The sequence below is a fragment of the Taudactylus pleione genome, unplaced genomic scaffold (assembly GCF_031769625.1).
Source record: "Taudactylus pleione unplaced genomic scaffold, aTauple2 ptg000066l, whole genome shotgun sequence".
NCBI lineage: Eukaryota > Metazoa > Chordata > Amphibia > Anura > Myobatrachidae > Taudactylus > Taudactylus pleione.
In genome coordinates this window covers 1,065,893-1,082,413 of record NW_028284468.1, presented here as the reverse complement: position 1 = coordinate 1,082,413, position 16,521 = coordinate 1,065,893, and the positions used below count along the sequence as shown (strand labels likewise).

The following is a 16,521-nucleotide window of genomic DNA, read 5'->3' as shown; positions in this document are numbered from 1 at the left end:
GAACAAAACTACAGTGTTTATACCTAATGTGTTTGTGTTTGTTTGCGAACATCTAATTTTGTTTTGTTTTTCTCACCATCTTCTGTTTGTTCACATAATCTTTGGCACTCCAACGCTCACTACTTCCTGCTACCCTTACCAAACCTGGATCTGGTCCTTTTGGGCATATATTCTGGAACCCATATCGCAACGCCATGTTTGTGGAATCATGTTGGCATGGTCCTTCGTCAACCAGTTCTTGATTTTTTGTTTTTATTTAATTATTTCTTGGTATGTGTTGTATTTGAATTTATCACTGTGTTCTTTTTTTGGGAGTGACCACTTTGTTTTCTCTGTTATGTTGTGAATAAATGTTTGGAGAGTGAAATGGTCTTCCTTTTTTGGGACGTTAACAGCAAGTGTAACCAGGTTAACACAAGTTACATTTGACTAAGGGGTAAACCAGTACTGACGCCAGTTGAGCTAAACTGAAATATGTTTTCAGCTTCCCAACCCACACCAAAAGGAAGCCTGGCCCAACCTTGGGATTTGTAAGATTGGCCTAAGCAGCTTGCGCACCAACTAGGAACCTGTAAAATGTAGAAATATGTAATTGACACTACACCCAAAAAGGGAAATGACATTGTTACTGTTATGTGTTTCTTGTGTCTGTTTGACATACAAAGACAAAACACAATCTAACTTTTAAAAAAGGGAAATCCTTGCAGGAACAGTCTACTTATGTCATGCTAAACTATCTTGGTTTTGGATTTTAAAAATGAGCCACAACGTATATTTGTCTGAATAAATTTATTTTGAAAATATAACAAAAATAAAAAAACTACTGCCGAAGGAGGCCAGACAGCCGGTCGAGGGCCACCAGAATGCCGATTACATGTTGCCGCATCTGCCCCACACAATCCGCCACCTCTTGCCGACGCCTCTGTTCCTCTGTGGGTGAGAAAAGTGTGTGGGTTAATACAACAATAGGGAATCCACATTAAAAAAAAAAAACACAACCAAATCACTCCTAAACCCAAACAAAAAAAAAAAAAGGGGGGGCTGGCAAAAATACAAGGCCTAGGTACAAATTCCCACAGGTATGATATGTGTATGTTGAAATCACCAGGAAGAGGTAAAGGCAAACCTTCAAAATCACCAAAAGTCAAGCCACAAAAACACGAAGAAAGGCACGACACATGATTACATACAAACAGTTTGTGCTTTAAAAAAAAAAAAAAAACATACCGGGAGCCAAAACGGGAGCTCCGGAAATACCTCCATGATCCTCCTCGGAGGATCCGTCATTCCCCAAAGAATGGGGAGGAGTTATGATGGACTCCGGGGAGGGGGTAATTGGAAGAGGGGTGGGTGGAGGAGAGGGGGAAGTGGGACGGAGGGGAAGGAGGCCCGACATTTCCGGGAGAGGGTCTGGGAAGGATGGGGAGGAGTGGGGAATAGGGGAAAGATTTGGGGTGGAGTGTTGGCTGGGGGTTGGGGATAGTGGCCGGGAACGCCGTCTGGACGGACGGTGACGGCGGAGTCTTGGCTGTCCCCCTAAAATATGACAAAGAAATTGCGGTTAGTTTATGGACAAATCCGGGCAACAAAACTAAAAAAAAAAAAAAAAACAACAAATAAGCCAAATAGCAGTAGAATGAATAAATCAGAAATAGAGGGAAAACATGCACACGCAGATATGAGTACAAATAATAAATAGGACAGACAGGAAAACATGCACACGCAGATATGAGTACAAATAATAAATAGGACAGACAGGAAAACATGCACACGCAGATATGAGTACAAATAATAAATAGGACAGACAGGAAAACATGCACACGCAGTTTGCCCCACAAACACAAACATTAAAACCACAATACATAACACTTACTTTCCAGGATCTGCATGCGAAAGCATGCCAGCAAGCGGGGCGTTCGCCGTTGCAGGTCGGACTACCTGCGCTCCAGCTGCCCGATGTTGCGGCGTGAGCCGAAGGACCGCAGGCGGGACCGTGCCTCCGCATACGCGGAGCGCTTCTGCCGGTTGGTCATGGGTTGAGGTTGGCTGGTGATCCGGCGATCCATGACCTCCGTAAGCACCAGCAGCTCGCGCCTGGTGAATGCGGAGGCTCTCATGATGGCAATGGTGTTTTTCTTAAAAATCATTTTTGATAAAGTGTGTAAAAATTTTCTGATTGGCTAATGTATTTTGGAAATTAACAGGAGCAATTTTATTGGTTAGTGTATGAGTCATGTGTTCGACAGGGCCAGAAATCTCTGGAGAGTTATGATAGGCTTGATGCAGTGACATGCGTAAGCAAATTTAAATAAAGAAATGAACCCAGGGAAATATGCGGGGATCCACAGCAATAGTACAATTGTTTAATTGTGGTTCACATGTTTTTTGAACAATAAAAGCGAATGTTTCATCCGTACGTATTCTGCGGGTAAATACAAACACGGACAAGAGTAAAGTTTCTTGCATTGTGTTGAAAAAAACAAACAATTAAGCTAATTGATACATTGATTGGCATGATACGATTGATGGAGGTAGGCAGAATAAAGGAGCAGGTAATCGACATCTGACAAGGCCACTTCCTGTTTATACTTGTGCGTGCGTTCCTTTCAAGCCATTTCGGGGATGTACGCTCGCTATTTCGTACGCTCGTTAGTTAGAGGAGGGGTCGTCAGAGTTTAGGGAGGAATTTTAGATGCGAACGAAAATACGAGCGAGCCATTGAATTTAAATATTTTTGTACGTACGCCTAACGTACGTGCGCCCGCTTGCGAGTGGGTCTGAATGAGGGCCAATGATTCCATATTCTAATTCAGGAAAACAGCTTGTTCTTGAGTAGTAAAGCTATTGAAACAAATTATTAGGCTTATATTACATTAAAATTAGAAAACAAAATAACATTAAAGAATATAACCTTTGGTATATATTCATGTGTCTCCACAGAGACAGAGCAACGAGATCTGCAATATTATTATTGTTACATATGAGGACCCAGTTAGAGTCTGTATATATTTTGTGTATAGCGGCCACTGATGGAGATCATAGATTTTTTCAATTGGTAGTTTGTGCACATACAGTGTATCTTACATTCATACAGTGCCGTATATTCTTGGATTGTGCATGGGAGTAAATTATCCTCTGTATAGGTCCCACCTGGAGGCCGCTGATTGGCAATTGCAGTATTTCAATTTACCGGATATAACTAGAGACTTCGGACCTCATTCAGAGTCGGTCGAAGCGGCCGCACGGTCGTACGCCTCCGATGTTCGCTAAACTGCGCATGTGTAAAGTTTGCAATGCGCGTGCGCAGACTAGCCGCTACGATCAGAAATGTCTCTCTCCTTGAACACAGCCAGGTCGGTAGTTTGAGTGACAGGATGAGGCATTTGTTGGTGGTAACATGGGAAGGTGCTTGAAAATGGGGGAGTTGAGATCCGAACGCAGGCGTGCCTAATTATGCGAACGGCGTTTTATGGGAGTGCATACGGTTTATGGGAGTGCATAATTAGCAAAGTAGCGTCATGGCACATGTGACATGGGAGGTTTTTACACTGACATGATCGTAGAGCTTAAAAGAGGGTATGGTCAACCTTAAGCTCTACGACCAGTTCCGATGGTTACCGATTGTCTCGATTAATCCTTATATGCCCGGAGATGACGTGTAATGCGAACGAGAAGGGGGCGTATTTTTTGTCATCCGACCGCTTCCTCCCCTTGGTCGGCCAGTAACCGATCCGAACTTAGGGACGCAACTTGCGAGGGAATCATTTGCATATCCGGCCCCTTTTCCCGTACGACCGTTTCGACCGACTTTGAATGAGGTCCTTCACCTCTCCAGTCAACTACACTCTGGGCCTCATTCAGAGGCGGTCGTAGGATTTAAGCGGTCGTTCTGAAACAGGGCGGCCGCTTGCATCCTGAAGGGCCGCCTCCATGTCGGTCGTTAACACCCACAGCTCTAACGACCGACAAGGGTGATGGTCACGATGTTCAAGACCATCGCGACCATCGGGGCTTACGACGAGACCCTAAGGTAGAGTCTCGTCAACCTTAAGCCCCAGGGACATTAGCGTTCCCGCTAGGCTGTTTTAGCGGGGCGCGGCGCCCTGCCCTCCTTCTGGAGGGCAAAAAGCACCCTGCCCTCCAGGAGGAGGGCAATAAGCGCACTGCCCTCACAGCCTGCGGGAGCCGTTCTCACCCGCGGGACGCAGTGTCCCGCAGGTGGAGAAACATGCGGTGACCCTGTCACTGCCGGGGAATAGACGCCGGGCGCATGCGCCCGGCATCTATTCTCCCTGTCTGCAGGGCTTGGGGGCTGCCCGGCGTGTCCGTAAGTGCCGGGCACGCCCCCAAGAGTGACGAAAAGGGGACGCGTCTTATAGACACGCCCCCTTTTCCGATGACCACGCCCCCTTCTCGGTCGCGCGCCGGCGCGCGCGCGCGTGCATGCCTTCTCTAGCTCCGGCGCCCTGCCTCCCTCCCAGAATCTACTGCTGCTCTCAGTGTCCTGCCGGCCAGGATAGGTACCACCTGTGAACCGGGAGTGATGTCATCATACAGCGCCATCGGGCGAACAAGCGAGACAGATAAAGAAGGAACCAGCCAGCACGATCAGCGCATCACGGACAAGGTAGGCAGATATAGGGACAGCTAGACAGCTCTCTTTGCCACCTAAGTGAGGCGAACTGCCAGTAACATCGGGACCTTGATCTCCCCGCACAGGACTATCAAAACATATACAAACAAAAGAGCTTTATAAACATGAATATGTACTAACCGTTTTTTTCCTTACAGGTATTGCGCTCACACATCATTTACGTTTTAATTTTATATAGCACATATAATTTACAAGCGCTCCTTGTTCTAGTTCTTATAGCTGCTATTTTAACCAAACATTAGCGCAGTATTCTATAGAATAACAGAAAAGGATAATGGGACATCGCCCACCTTGGGGTCTGTCTCAGAGTGATCACAAGGTAAAGTATTTTTTTACTTACCTTTTGAGACTCCTGATGATATTAAAATTGAACCTCTATACACACCTTCCTATACCTTCTAATATCCTGCCTATACCTTCTAATATACTGCCTATACCTTCTAAGGATGACGCTAATTTGCGTACGCAGTCATACAGTAAATAAAGACTTAGACCTGGAATCTGTGGTTCCAAAGCACAAGTATTACTCAAGTAAAAGTACAGTCAGTTACACGCAATTGATCCAGACACAATTTAGGCGCAAAGGAATTATACAGACCCATGTACAGAATACATATGCAGCGCTTCCGGTACCAGATGTTAGGCATCAGCAAGAAACACCTCAGTCAGCATTCAGCAAGAAGACTAAAGACCCAGTGTTGGAGCACACATATTTATTCCCCCCCAGGAATAGGCAAAACAATAGGGACGTTTGTTGCTGATGCTATTGGTTCCCAAGGGGGATCCATCTGTTACGGAGCATTTAACAGGCTGGTTCAAATAGACTCACCCAGCCTCTAACAACTGGGGGTCTCTCCCTTCCCACCCCCTGTAACATCCTAATAGTTAATACATTTTGTTGTTTGAAGTCTCTGCGATCCATAACTCGAGAATGCATGATGCAATCTCCCCACCGATAACACCGGAATACTGTGGAAAGAGTACGCATCAGTATGAAACCAAACACGGCTTGTTTAGCATGTATAAAACCTTAGTTACCAAATATCTTTATTTCACAGCGTTTATATTAACTGAACAAACTTAAAATCTTATACCTTAACGCTAATGGAACCTTGTAAGTGAATATGTAATGTGTGAGTGTACGGGGTTTGATATGAAGACGCTAGTTAACTGAGGACAGATGCGTGCGCATTTAGCTACTAAACGGTATTTTCATTCGGGGTCTTAAGCATAATGTGTGTATGTGAAATGGTGAAAGATGCAATCGCATGATGCTAATAATTGTGCATTCGCTACTGGGCGTCATGTTAGCAGCTCAATTGTGCGTAATGTGCGGTGTTTATGCATGAGATTCCATCTATGATGGACTTAACAGTTTCTGGTGCATTGTCTATTCTATTTACTTTTTCGCATGAGGCTGTTCTTCTAGTTGCCCTTGGTAGATTATCAAAAAGATTGCCATCTGTTCTTAGCTCGTGAGTTGTAACTTAAAGTGACGCTGGTCGCAAAATGGCGTCTTGCAGATTCTTGTTTCTAAAATGGAGTCTAGCTGCCATTCGCAAGATGGCGTCGCGCACGCTTCAATTTTAAACTGATCTTGTCTCAGCCAATTATCCAGCTTTGACACTCCTGATACAGGGATATGTGTGATTGATTCTGTTGTTGGCTAAGGTAACGGTATCATTGAAGACTGTGTTTTTTCAGGTAAAGGTGCAAGGCAATGTATTTCTTTTGTGACATGTTAGCTTAAACTGCAGGCAAACAAGGGGAGAAAAAAGGACTGGGAAAAGAAAAACAACAGAGAAAAAATTACATTTTTCTCGGATCCTCTTTCTGCCATGTCTTGGAGTTTGCAAAGAAAGTCTGTGTCATTATCAATGAGAGAGGAGAAAAGAAATTAAATGATGTGTTCAAGGGAATGTTGTCTTTTGATTTCATCAGAATTGATAAGAAGAGATTAAAGGAGATGAATTGATATATTGATATCAAGATAATTGTAAATAGCTGAAGTCCATTCTCGAGTGTTCCGGTGTACAGGGCAGTTGCTGGGCCTATCATTGATTCGATTCTGCGTGCGTTGGTATGGGATCTCGATTTTCTTCTTTTCTTTTTTTTTTTCTTTTTATAATCTCTTTTAATTTATAATTTTTGAAGATGTATACATCAGAAATATTAACATACACAAAAAATTATATGAATAATCAACAATTCAAATATATCAAATAATATATCCAAAAAATAAAACTTCACAAAAATCCACATCAATCAAATTTTTGATTTGTTACAAAAATACATAAAGCAAACAAAATAAACAAAAGTACACAGAAGAAGAATAAAAGGAGAAAAAAGGGTGGGTGGGATTAAAGAAAGGCAAACTTCGGTATAGTTTATTACTCACAATAAATCAAAATCACTCCATTCCGGGCAACTGTCTATGAAATGCAGATTACCAAGGGCCCCAGGTAGAATGAAACTTATTCACTGAATCGTGAAAGAGTGCAGTGATATATTCCATAGAAGCCAAATACCATATTTTATTTAACAATGAGGCGATTGCCGGGGCTTCAGTTTGTTTCCAGTTTGTGGTGATCAACAGTTTGGTAGCATTATAGATATGACCACAAAGGCCCTGATTCAGAGCCGGACGCTCTGACCAGAGCGCTCGCTCTGAATCAGGGCCCACCTCCATAAATATGGAGCGTCCTCCTGGACGCTCGTATAGCTGTGGGTCACCACCCACAGCCTATACGAGCGTGCAGGATGATGGTCACGATGGTCTTGACCATCGCGACCATCGCCAGTGCGAGCAGAAGCCTGCGGTTGAGTTTCTCAACCGCAAGGCCAGGAGTGATTTTGGCTCTATCAGAGCCAAAATCACTCCCACTGACATCACTAGTGATGTCAGTGGGGCCGGCTTCTGATGGAAGGCGTTCCCTTGGGAACGCCTCCATCTGGCAGGCACGCCCCCGGCACGCCCACCAAAGGGGGCGTGCTGTCAATCAACATCGACAGCACGCACCCTTTGATCAGACACAACGAGCGAAGGAAAGTCCTTCGCTCGTCGCGTCTCGCGCATGCGCACAACGGAGCTCCCTCCGTCGTGCGCATGCGCAGTGCACACCATCGACCCACTTGCGAGTGGACAGCCGCTCGCGAGTGGGTCTGAATCAGGCCCAAAGTTTGTTCCGAGGTTTAGAGAGAGAGCTAGTGGGTTTGCATAAAAGCATATGTAGAGGGTCTCTAGGGGGAGAAACACTGAGCACCTTGAACACCAAAGATGTGACTTCGTCCCAAAGTTTGGATTTCACAGGGCAGTCCCACCATACATGTAAATAGGAACATGTTTGGCCACATTGTCTCCAACATAAGTCCGAAGACCCTGGGAAAATCTGATGTAGTTTTGCAGGAACCATGTACCAGCGCAAGTAAACTTTGAAGTAATTTTCCTTAACATTAGTGTTAATTGAGGACTTAGTCACCCATTGTCTAATATCTGCCCAGTTATCATCGTCCAAACTAATCCCTAGGTCTCGTTCCCAGGTCTGCTTAAATGGCTCCTTAAATTCAAGAGATGAGGGTGCTAACATCAAATACAAAATAGATAACGATCCCTTGCAGCCAGGGTTGTAAATGCATTTGTGCTCGAAAGTGGTAGGTTCTCGCATTTTGTGAGGTTTGCTAAGTGAGCGAATGAAACTGCAAATTTGTAAGTATGCAAATTGAAAATTAGAAGATAAACAATATTTTTCGCTCAGGTCTGCAAAATTTTGGGGGGCAAAGTAGCCTAGAATATTCATAAATCTAGTTAACTCAGCCGATATCCAAGGATGCATATAAGAGTACACACACCCCAATGGGAAGTGAGGATGGCGCCATAATGGGGTCAGGGGGGATGGATATGGTGCCAATTGTAGGCGTTTATTTAGTTTATCCCAAGCTTGTAGGACAGCTTTTACACAAGGAATTTCTCGAACCGAGGCTGGTCTCAAATTAGGGGGAAGCCAAGGAAGGGAACTAGCCGAATGGGTGCCCACCAGTCATTTTCAAGTATTACCCATTTCCTACTCCCCTCTTCCGAATGCCATGATGTAATGTGGCTCAGTTGCGATGCAGAAAATATCTATCAAAGATGGGAAGGCCCAAACTACCATTACTCGTCGTTTTGGACAGTCAGGTCCTACTAAGTCTCGGTTTTTTACCTGACCACGCGAAAGAGCCACATAATGATTAAACCTCACGAAGATAAGAGGTCGGAACCACAATTGGGAGCGTTTGGAATAGATATAATAACCTAGGAAGGATGGACATCTTAACTGCGTTAACATGACCGGTCCATGAGATGCAGTGTCATGCCTTCAGCAAAGGGTTTGTTATGTTACACTAATTCACATTAGCAGCCCCACCTAGTGGTCAGGACAGTAGCAGTTTAAATCTGATCCATTTTGACCTTCTTAGCATTCCATAGCAGTCTAGCAAAGCATTCTGGGCTGTAAGCAGCCATTTCCTTTTTCACATGAGTCATCATTACATATGCTCAACCTGGTACAGCATCCGATGTTTTACCAACACATCACTTGCCATTACTTATCATCACTCATCTCATCACTTGTCATATCCTCACTTATCATCATTACTTATCATTTCATCATATCATATCATTACTTATCATAAACTCAGTTCTTCAGATCACATTTGACTGGATTATTGGAAGATAGAGTATTGGTTATGCTGGCTGCTCCAAATTTGTCAGACACTTAGTGCGGGGCAGTACAGTAAAACATTGGGCTCCCAGCGTGTGATGCATATATGTGACTTCGTCAGCAACATTTTCTGTCAGCAAGTGGGGCACATACCGACTCACAGATCTGTTACACTGCCAGCCAGAGCTATATGCATATGACAACACAAGAGTTTCTATACAGTCTAACCGTGGCAGCTCAGCAATAGGAGTACCGCCCTTGACTACACAGGAATTTCACACTTTCAGTACAGCCACCTGCATATGGCAAGACAACAGTCCCTGCACAGCCAAACAGCCTAATAACAGTCCCAAGACCCTGACTACTCAGAGACCTGCTACAGTGTCAGCTCAGTTATCTGCACATCACAATACAGCAGCCTCTACACAGTAAAGCATTTCCATTCCATCATCATGTCACAGAAAATGACATCTTCATACAAAACAAGGTCCCAAGTCTCTAGTTCCTCCAAATCTTTATCAGCGATGCAGCCATAATGGCACGCGCAAAAGCGGAAGCTGCAAAAGTGCGGGCCACCTTTGCTGAACAAAAGATGCAATTGAAAATAGAAAAATCACGTTTAGAAGTAGAGAAAGGAATAGAGAGAACACATCTGGATGCAGACAGAGATGCAGAAAGAACACGTCTGGATGCAGAAAGAGATATGGAAAGGTCACATCTGAATGCAGAAAGAGATATGGAGAGGTCACGTCTGGATACAGAAAGAGTTATGGAGAAACAATGCCTAGAAGCAATTAGTGAGAAGCTCACTGCAGAGAAGGAGGCAGCAGCCGCCATGGCTGAAGCAGATTTCTTAGAGTCTGTAGACCTTATTAATATAAGGAGGATCAATGTGCTTGATGCAGAGCTTGGATCGCAGAATTCATTGCAATGCACATCAGAATATGTAAATCAAGCATCCAAAATGGACAGCAAACCTCAATCAGTACAAAGCATGCATTCAGATTTTGTCAGTGAAACAAGCCAAACACACAATGCAGTGCCCCCACTAGTCAACAGTGAACTGCAAACTTGCAAACAAGAGAAATCTAGACACAGGGAACCCATGAGGGACAACCTTCCCCCACACCAGGTGTCTGAATCTGCAAACTACAACAAAGGCACAACTACCCACACACAAAAGTGGTATGATACAAGCCAACAAGAACCATACAATTCTAACAGGTATGACCACGCACCATTTACTCACCATGTTAATGCACAAACAGCATCTCCTAGAGCCAATCAAGACACATTAGACTTTGCCAAGTTTCTTGCTCGCAGTGAGCTGGTCACAAACAGACTCTCAAAGTTCAATGATCACCCTGAGAGCTTCAGAGCCTGGCAATCCTCTTTCCAAAATGTAATGAGAGGGTTAGACCTTTCACATAGCGAAGAGATAGACCTTTTAATTAAATGGCTTGGGAATGAATCCGCTGAACATGCTAGAAGGTTAAGAGTGATCAATACCTGAGAATGGCCTTAAAATGATCTGGGATAGATTAAATGAGTGCTACGGCTCACCAGAGATAATAGAAAGTGCACTATTCAAAAGAATTGATAATTTCCCTAGGTTACCTAACAAAAGCTATCAGAGACTGAGAGAATTAAGTGATTTACTAATGGAGCTTCAAGTAGCCAAGTGTGAGGGAGACTTACCAGGACTTGCCTTCCTCAACACAGCCAGAGGTATTAACCCTATAGTGCAAAAGCTACCTTACAATCTGCAGGAGCAATGGCTCACCCATGGTTCCAAATATAAGTAGCGGCACAACGTACCATTTCCACCATTCTCTGTTTTTGTGGACTTCATGCACCAACAAGCTAAGGCCAGGAATGATCCTAGTTTTTCATTTACCCTGACTAGCTCAACCCCTATTCTACCTAACCCCCGCAAAATGTCAGTCGCAGTTCACAAGACTAATGTGCATTATACAGACTCTTCCCACAGGTCTACCTATTCTACTCATCAAGAGAACAAAGATAAAGATCCTGCCAAGCAGTGTCCCCTGCATAACCGCATCCTTTCCTGAAATGCAGAGCCTTCAGAGAAAAGTCCCTGGAGAACCGCAAAGCATTCCTAAGAGAAAACAGCATCTGCTACAAGTGCTGCTCTTCTACAACCCACCTTGAGAAGGATTGTAAGGTTAGTGTTAACTGCATAGAATGTCACAGCACAGAACACAAGACAGCTCTACACCCTGGAACTTCCCCATTGACTTTACAACACAGTTATGGTGACACAGAGCATGGCGGGGAGCTCAGTGTGGAGCAAAGAGACACCTCTGCAATCATACAAGAGATAACTTCACAAGGTACTGAAGTCTGCAAAGACACTATTTGTGGCAGATCTTGCCCATAAATCTGTTTAGTCAGAGTCTACCCTAACGGTCAACCAGAGAAAGCCGTCAAACTTTATGCAATCCTAGATGATCAAAGTAACAAGTCTCTAGCCAGATCAACCTTCTTTGAGACCTTTAATATCAAAGGACCCAGCACTCCATACTCCTTAAGGACTTGTGCAGGGAGTTTTGAGACAATGGGGAGAAATCTGCTATCAAGTCGAGTCCTTAGACGGAAAGACATGCCTTCCCTTACCCACTATCACTGAATGCAATGAGATCCCTGATAATAGGTCTGAAATCCCTACACCAGATGCAGCTATCCATCATGCACATTTGAAACGTATAGCACATCTGATACCAGAACTGGACCCACTAGCCCAGATAATTCTACTCATTGGGAGAGATATCTTACGAGTCCACAAAATCAGAAGTCAGATTAACGGTCCACACAATGCTCCTTATGCTCAAAAATTAGACCTAGGATGGGTCATAATAGGAGAAGTATGTCTTGGAAATGTGCATAAACCAGCTACTGTCAACAGCATGCTTACCTGTACTTTAGAAAACGGACGCCCTTCTCTATTTCAACCATGTCACAATCACTTCCTCATAAAGGAGCTACCACACTGCACTGTCATAGACTCTCCTAGTGACAACCACATCTGTGACAGCTACCAAGAACATTTGGCTTGCACAGTCTTGCAAAGAACAAAAAGGGATGACCAAGTCGCAATGTCCATAGAGGACAATCTATTCCTGGAAATAATGAAAAAGGGACTAGTCAAAGATGATGCCAACAGTTGGGTTGCACCTCTACCCTTTAAAACACACAGACGGTGCTTACATAACAACAGAGAACAAGTATTTAAATGCTTCTCTTCACTAAAATGCAACTTCCACAGGAAGCCAGAAATGAAAGATCACTTCTTCTATTTCCTGGACAAAATATTTGAGAACGGTCATGCTGAGATAGCTCCCATTCTTAAAGACACAGATGAATGCTGGTACTAACCAATGTTTGGAATATACCACCCAAAGAAACCAGGTCAGATCAGAGTCGTGTTTAATTCCATTGCCAAGTTCGAAGGCATCTCCTTAAATGATGTTCTCCTGACAGGACCAGACCTTAACAGCAAACTCCTTGGAGTACTCATACGTTTCCGTAAGGACTCTATTGCCTTCACAGCTGACATTCTACAAATGTTTCATTGCTTCCTCATGAGAGAAAGTGACAGGAATTTCCTAAGATTCCTTTGGTTCAGAGACAATGACCCCTCTAAAGATATTGCAGAGTACCGTATAAGGGTACACATCTTTGGTAACAGCCCTTCCCCTGCAGTTGCCATCTACGGACTCAGACGTTCAGCTCAAGAGGGCGAGCTAGTGTATGGTTCTGATGTTAGACAACTTGTGGAAAAAGATTTCTATGTAGATGACTGTTTAAAATCTATGCCAACGGATGAGACAGCAATCAGCCTCCTCAGGAGAGCGCAGGAAATGCTTGCCTGCTCTAATCTCAGGCTTCACAAAATAGCTTCCAACAGCAAAAGACTGATGGAAACCTTCCTTTCTCAAGATTATACCAGTGACTTAAGGGATTTAGGCCCTCATTCAGAGCCGTACGCTCTGAGCAGAGCGCACGCTCTGAATGAGGGCCGGGCTCCATTTTCATGGAGCGTCCTCCTGGACGCTCGTATAGCTGTGGGTCACCACCCACAGGCTATACGAGCGTGCTTTTTGATGGCCGCGATGGTCGAGACCATCGCGACCATCGAAATTGCGAGCCGGAGCCTGCGGTTGAGGTTTTTAACCGCAAGCTCCGGAGTGATTTTGGCTCTATCAGAGCCAAAATCACTCCCACTGACATCACTAGTGATGTCAGTGGGCCGGCTTCTGACGGGAGGCGTTCCCGTGGGAACGCCCCCGTCAGGGAGGCACGCCCCCGGCACGCCCACCAAAGGGGGCGTGCTGTCAATCAACATTGACAGCACGCCCCCTTTGATCGGACACAACGAGCGAAGGACTTTCCTTCGCTCGTCGCGTCTGGCGCATGCGCACGACGGAGCTCCCTCCGTCGTGCGCATGCTCAGTGCATAACATCGACCCACTTGCGAGCGGACAGCCGCTCGCGAGTGGGTCTGAATCAGGCCCTTAGATTTAGGAACTGATCCTCCACCAGCTCAACGTAGCCTTGGACTCTTATGGGACTTAAAATCTGACTCCTTTACCTTCCAAGTGAACAGTGAGGAAAGACCCTACACCCGCAGAGGTGTCTTGTCTGTTATAAACAGCTTGTACGACCCCTTAGGATTTGTTGCTCCTGTCACTATCCAAGGTAAAGCCTTGCTCAGAGACCTAACCTGTGAGTCATCTGACTGGGACGCGCCACTGTCTCCTCAGAAAAGAGATTTGTGGGAGGAGTGGAAAAGTTCTCTGTCCACCTTAACCAACCTTTATATTCCACATTCATATGCTCCTGTGCCTTCTACAGAAGTACCAAACCAGAGACTATATGTATTTTCTGATGCTTCAATCCAAGCAATTACCACTGTTGCATATCTTAAAACTGTGGATATTAGAGGCCAGTGTCATATTGGATTTGTCATGGACAAAGTGAAGTTAGCACCACTTCCAGAGCATACCATAACCAGGCTAGAACTTTGTGCTGCATTGCTAGCTGTGACAACGATCCATACCATGATCTCACATTGTCAACTTGAGCTACACAGATTCCAGAGATTCTCAACTTGGAAATCACTTCTTAGAGCAATTACCTGCCTAACTCATATAGCCCGTTCATTTAAACGTGCCACATTTCTAATGCCGGCCATACACGCTACAATTACCGGGACGATCCGCCCGATATTGGCGGATCGCCGCGATAATTGTTGCGTGTGGGGGGGCGACCGAGGGTTAAATATTGCTCGGTTGGGCATGCTGGATTGTCCAGCATGCCCGTCCGATGCAATATTACCCGGTAAACTGTCGGCCGCATCGGGCAGTGTATGCCCAGCGCAGCTGACAGACAGACATTTCCTGTGTTCCTTCCTACGGAAGGAACAGGGAAATGTCTCCTCCCCCGGGGGCGGAGCGTAGATGTTGGGCTATACACTATGAGATTTCTCTCACAGTGTATGCCAGCGACATCTGCGGCTGGCAGCCGGCCAGATAAAATGTCTGTCGGTCTGACAGGCATTTTATCTAGCCGTGTATGCCCAGCATAAGAGTGACTGAATGTATAGGTTGGCATCACTGTCAAAATATTTACGCAACCAAAGAACTACAAATTCACTCAAACATCAACACCAAAGGTGTAAAGAGATACCTCAGTGAGCAAAGTTGTACATGGACTTTCAACCCGCCTCATTCTTCTCATATGGGAGGTACATGGGAAAGGATGATTGGCATCATATGCAGAATCCTTGATTCCATATACCTACAAGTAGGTTCTGCAAGACTTACTCACGAGAGTTTTAACAACTTTCATGGCTGAAGTCTCAGCTATCATCAATGCTAGACCTTTGACTTCAGTTTCTAATGACCCAGAAGATCTGCTTCTACTTACTCCTGCTACTCTTCTTACTCAGAAAACCGGGACTATCTATGCTCCTTCTGGAGAGTTCACCAACAAAGACTTATTCAAATGACAATGGAGGCAAGTTCAAAGCCTAGCAAACACCTTTTGGGACAGGTGGAAAAGACAATATATCTCTACCCTGCAGCCAAGGACCAAGTGGCAAGTTGCCAAACCCAACCTAAAACCTGGTGACATTGTGCTTGTCAGAGATTGTCAGTCACAACGTAATGAGTGGCCTTTGAGTATTGTCACCAAGACGTTCCCGAGCAAGGACAGAAAAGTTCGTAAGGTCGAGGTCAAGATCTGTAAGCCAGGAGAGACTAAATTGTTTCTCAGACCAGTGTCTGAACTGTTTTTACTGTTATCTACTTAGTTTAAATTTGTGGTATCAACGATACCAGACAGGGAGTGTCATGCCTTCAGCATAGGGTTTGTTATGTTACACTGATTTACATTAGCAGCCCCACCTAGTGGTCAGGGCAGCAGCAGTTTAAATCTGATCTATTTTGACCTTCTTAGCATTCCATAGCAGTCTAGCAATGCATTCTGGGCTAAAGGAGCTGTAAGCAGCCATTTCCTTTTTCACATGGTCCCAGACAGTCATTATTACATATGCTCAACCTGGTACAGCATCTGATATTTTACCAACACATCACTTGCCATTACTTATCATCACTCATCTCATCACTTGTCATATCATCACTTATCATCATTACTTATCATTCCACGCAAGTTCCTCTATCGAATAATAAACTCAGTTCTTCAGATCACATCTGACTGGATTATTGGAAGATAGAGTATTGGTTATGCTAGCTGCTCCAAATTTGTCAGACACATAGTGCGGGGCAGTACACGCAGAGTGGAGCCCATCTGGACAGATCCTGTTAAATTAATTGCAGTAGAGGGATATAGTTAGCCTGTTAGCCTGAAATAAATGTTCATATTTCTTGGTGATAGTAATCCCTAAATATCTGAAAGATTTAGGTCACCATATGTAAAATATGCAAAATTAGTCTCTAAAAGCTTCTGTGATGGAGGAGGGAGGTTGAATGCCAAGGCCTCCGATTTGGTGCTATTTACTCAATGTCCCAAGCATACACCATAAGCGTTTAACTCGGCCTGCAAATTAGGGAGCGAAGTCATAGGTGATGTCATAGTAAGCAGTAAATCGTCTGCAAACAATGAGATTTTGTATTGTGAGCTTCG

At 44.5% G+C, this 16,521-nt stretch overlaps 1 pseudogene; it reads right to left on the bottom strand.

Moving 5' to 3' along the window:
* LOC148534368 (hepatocyte growth factor receptor-like) overlaps positions 1–16,521 on the bottom strand; it is a 99,775-nt pseudogene that overhangs the window by 69,370 nt on the left and 13,884 nt on the right.